The sequence below is a fragment of the Marmota marmota genome, unplaced genomic scaffold (genome assembly GCF_001458135.2).
Source record: "Marmota marmota marmota unplaced genomic scaffold, marMar, whole genome shotgun sequence".
NCBI lineage: Eukaryota > Metazoa > Chordata > Mammalia > Rodentia > Sciuridae > Marmota > Marmota marmota.
In genome coordinates this window covers 703,809-709,174 of record NW_026000196.1, presented here as the reverse complement: position 1 = coordinate 709,174, position 5,366 = coordinate 703,809, and positions in this window count along the sequence as shown.

The following is a 5,366-nucleotide window of genomic DNA, read 5'->3' as shown; positions in this document are numbered from 1 at the left end:
GGGGCTCCCCGCTGCCCGCCTTGGGCCGCGGTGCTGGGCGCGGGCTCCTGCCTTCCCGGGCCTGGAGAGCGCGTCCTCGTGCCTCGTGCTGGAGCGCTACTCCGGGGAGCTGGGCAGCTGGGCTGATACTGGGAACGGACTGGGAGGGGGACACAGGCATCACTCTTGAGTGAGTGTTCCCCTCACTCCCCTCCCCTTGGTATTTCCTTACCCAAATCCAAGTTTTTGTGTCGGATGGTGGTTCTTGGGAATCTATTGAAAAGAAAATTAACGACTGGAAAGGAATTAAAATGAACCTTCAGTGTTTGGCTCTTGGTGTCTGTGCTACTTTCTGACTTGTCTCCACACCATAAGGGGTACTAGAGATGTGGGATGGGACAATCATGGATGTATTTCCCAGTTCCATGCAGATGTTTCTGCATATGTAGCAACATTGTTAACTTTCTAGGGACATGACTTCACTTTTAGTACATCCCTGTATCTATAAAAGTCAGCTATTGGGCTGGGATCGTGGCTCAGTGGTAGAGCGTTTGTCTCACATGTGTGAGGCACTGGGTTCCATTCTCAGAACTGCATATAAATAAATAAATAAATAAAATAAAGGTCCATCAACACTTAGAAAGGGTCAGCTATTGTAACGAGGCCGTAATGTATTTCGCAATAAACCTTGGTGAGGTTGTCTTTTCTGTTTCTTGTGGGGTAGATTTTCTATTATACATAGTGGGATATAATCTCATTTTTCTGAGTGGACATGTTGCAGAATCATATTGGTCATGTAGTCACATATATACATACAGTAATAATGTCTGTTTTATTCTACTATCTTTCCTATCCCCACATCTTACAATGATTTTAATTCACTATAATCTTGGCAGTCACCTCTAAATGATTTTTCCAAATATAACTCAATACCTTGAAACTTGCGTGCTCTGGTGCCAATCTCATCCAGCCTCTGCATGCCTTTTCCCTCCTGCCTTGGCGGCCTAAATTCTCTTTGGGGAATTGGCAGGAGGTCCTTTCCTGGCCTGGGAGGCAGTAAGGCAACTAGGAGCTCCGAAATTGCCATATTTCCACTCCACCTGCGGTTTTAACTCTGGTGTGTGGAGAAGAATTTTTTGTTGTTGTGGCTTTCTTAGAAGAAGAATTTTGAGCATGCTCATCTAGATGAATTTACCCATACTGATTTCAGTAAACTTGAAAACTTTGTTAAAGAAGACGTTCTTTAACAAAATTGTTCTGAAACAATTTTTAGGTGTTTCTGAACTATTTAAACTTAGTTTTTAAAAACCTGGTAAATTTTTTTTAAAGTTTTTAAGCCTGTTCAGACTACATATTTGAAGTCTGTTTTAAAGTTATTCACACTTGGTGAAACTGTTCACCTAAAGCCAAATTTTAGCTTCACAGAATTAGATTTCCTTTAAAAAAAAAAAAAAAAAGTTTATAAACTGGGACTGGTGGCACATGCCTGTAATCCCAACACCTCTGGAGGCTAAGGCAGGAGGATCACAAATCCAAAGCCTGCCTCAGCAACTTAGCAAGGTCCTAAGCAGCTCAGCAAGACCCTGTCTCTAAATAAAGTATTTTTAAAGACAGCTGGGGATGTGGCTCAGAGGTTAAGTGCCCCTGGGTTCAATCCCCGGTACCTCCCCCCCCCCAACCCCCCCCAAAAAAAAAGGTTTGTAAATTGCTGCATGTTGGTATACTTTACTTTGGTCTTTTTTTTTTTTTTTGTACTCAACATACATGCATGTAATTTTTTCTTGCCCACAGCACCCTAAGGTGTTTGTTAAAACTGCAGAAGGTAAAATAATGCCTACTCTCAGACCTTACAATCTAGGGTATCAGCAAAAGATTCACAATAAGTTTTGTTTGTTTGTTTTTATGTGTCTTAAAAATCTCAACTCTTCATGAAACTTGAGGAAAGTTCAGGGTGATGTTTCTGAGGGGAGCAAAGGTGACAGCCAAGTGCATTACTTTCTAATCTAATGCAGGACAAGAATTTTGAGAACTGAGATGAAAGGGTGTCTACCACATCCCTTGGCCAATCTTTTTCAAACACCACTCCTCTCACCTGTCTCTTGACAACGTTTGAACATCACATGGGTCATGAAAGGGGATTGTGATGAGATCTCAAGTCCATATCTTTGTGCTGCGATGGAAAAGACAACCTTCATGCCGTGCCTAGCTAGGGGCACACACCTGCATCCCAGCCACTTGGGAGACTGAAGCCAGAGGGTTGCAAATTTGAGGCCAGTTTCAGCAACTTAACACAAAATAAAAAGTGAAAAGGGTTGGGGATGCAGCTCAACATACTAGGTTCAATTCCTAGTCCTAAAGAGAGAGAGAGCGCCTTCATATTCAATATGGCTTGGTGGAAAATTAAAGAGACAGACATTTGTTTGTTTAGACCCTATCTCTTTCCACAAAAGACTTGTGAGGTGCGATTCAGTATAATATCAATCAATAAATAAGCACATAAATAAAAGACTGGCCTTTATTCTCATCCTGCTAGGAATCTTTGCAGAGGTGGGCTGAAATAACACATATTCCCCAGGAGGTATGACTGTTCTGATTATTGTATTAAATTAAAACCCCAAAGTTCTGGGCCATAGAGCAGAACTAGCAAGCCTTTCCCACTTCATGCCAAATATAGCCAGTAGTGAAGTTTGTGTGACCCACTCAGATGAGATGTGCTACCCAGGGACTAAAAGATTCAGTATTTCAGTATCTCTGTAACATCTCCACTACAAATATGTCAGTGTGCCCTGACATTTCCGCTGGGAAACTTGAATGTAATACAGCACAGATAGCAAGTTTGCCCTACAAAATGCGAAGGTCAGGGATTACCAGCTATCCTCTTTGACCTTAAAGAATTTCTCTGTAATTCTTATCATTCTGTTAGGGTGAGATCTTAGTTTGCATTCAGGTCAGCAAATGTATTTACTGGGTATTTACCATGAATCGGTCACTGAGTTAACCCCTGGAATGTAAAGGTACAAGTTCATGGTATAATCTGCCTGGAGTAACTCTGTATCCTCTTAAACCAGCCAAGATTGATGAACTACACAGTATGCTATGTGGCTGAATATTTTGGTCTCTGATATTTAATATTGGCCCTTTATTACATGTTTGACTGTCTTCTATGTTAGTGTTCTGGGTGTTGAGAATTATCCATTTGTTATGGACCATAAGAGAAAGATACTGACGCTTAAAAACTGAATCTCATTGTCTGGATGAAATCTGAGACATTGCCCTATTTTACTTTTTGTTCATCATTGTTTCTGCCATGACTAGTGTAGAGAAGATGCTTGGTGAATATTAACTGAATTGATAAAGAATGAGTGAGTGATTTATTGAATGTAGCAATTCTGGTGCCTTCTGGCATAGGCAGTATTATTGAGTTTTGAAGAAGATGAAAGTGCTCCAAAGCTTATGCCAACGTCACCCTTAGTGAGTGGGAATTGTGACATTCTTCCCATCTTTCTTACCAACAGAGCCCAAATTTTTGTTCTGAATAATAGTACTCTCAATTAAGACACACAATCACCCCATCTCTCCTGCTGAGAGCATATGACACAATTCTATCCAATAGGCTCTAAGTAGAGAGCCCTGGGGGAATCTTCTGGAAAGACTATATATATATTTTTTTTTCTTTGTGATGCTGGGAATAGAACCAGAGCCTCACATCTGCTGGGCAAACTCTGTATCACTGAGCTATACCCTCAACCCTAGTCAGACTTTTAATAGAGCCAGACTCAGCTGTGATTTTGCCCCTTGTACTTTCCCTTTGTTCCTGCTCGGGTGGGTTTGCTGTTAGAATTATAGCAGCCATCTTGCAACCATGAGGTTGAATTTCACAGTTGAAGTTGGTGGTACAGAAAGATAGAATCTAGATTATTTATTTATTTAAAAATATTTTTTAGTTATAGATGGATGCAATATCTTTATTTTGTTTGTTTATTTTTATGTGGTGCTAAGGATCGAACCCAGTGCCTCACATGTGTGAGGCAAGTACTCTGCCACTGAGCCCAACCCCAGCCCTAGATTATTTATGACACTGTTAAATAGCTGCCCAGCTCCGGCCTGTCTTTATCTAGACTTATTGTTATGTGAAAAAACAAACAAACAAACAAACAAATTTCTTTATGGCCTGATAGTGTCTTTCTTTCATTACCTATAGCCTAGTGAAACATTAACTGATTGAAGAATCAGAAGCAAAAGAGTTTACATTATTCTTAACCTCTTTCCCAATAGAAACAGAGAGAGTATTTTGTTGATCAACAGTGCAGTAGTGCCAGGCATAGTGGTGCAAGCCTGTAATCCCAGCAACCTGGGAGGCTGAGACAGGAGAATCTCAAGTTCAAAGCCAGCCTCAGCAACTTTGAGGCACTAAACAACTCAGTAAGACTCTGTCTCTAAATAAAATACAAAATAGGGTTGGAGATGTGACTCAGTGGTTAAGTAACCCTGAGTTTAATCCCTGGTACCAAAACAGACAGACAAACAAACAAACAAAAAATAAAACAGAGTAGTTATACATAAACCCTGCTTATTTCCACATAGAAAAATATTTAAGTATCACTAAAGATGGAACCACTTGTTGAGGAGTTATCTATTAAATGAACACATATGAAATGTAAAGAAATGAAAAGTTTATAATTTTCAATTATAAAAATAGGATAAATAATACTTCGAGGCCATTCCAGGGGATCTATGATGGCATTAATTAGAGTGAGAGATCCATCATTCAACTGAAAGCTTTTGACGGCAAAATATCTTTTCTCAGAACCTTTCTCAGCCTCAGGCTCTTATCCAAAGTGCTGTGAATGAGGTCACTGAAACCTAGCTGGAGCTCTGAGATCCACAAAATGCTGAGAAAGCACTGCAGAGATAAGGAATGAAAGAAAGAAAACACCAAGTACCCATTGAAATACGTTTTCACAGATCCTATAACTAGGTCTTTCCATGGATGATTATGTCCTCAAACCTGCATTTCTGACTGAGCTGTCCTAATACCTATTCATGGATTCTTCACAGCAGACCTGGAGTCCCTGAAATTGATCACAGCATTTGGAGTTGTAAGTTACTTGAAGATAGGACTGTGTCCATCTTGTTTGTTCTTTTGTCATCACCAAACATTATTTTATACCTAGCACATCATGAGAACTCAAAACGTTTTAGTCAATTGATTGAAATTATATTTCTGGTAATTTCTAATCACTTTTGTTTAATGTGCAAAGATGTAATTATTAATTATTAGATTGGATATAATTAAGTAACAACGAAAATTTTACTTCATAAGTCTTTTTCTTTTTTTTTCCCCAATGCTGGGGAAAGTGCTCTACCACTGAGCCACATCCCCACTC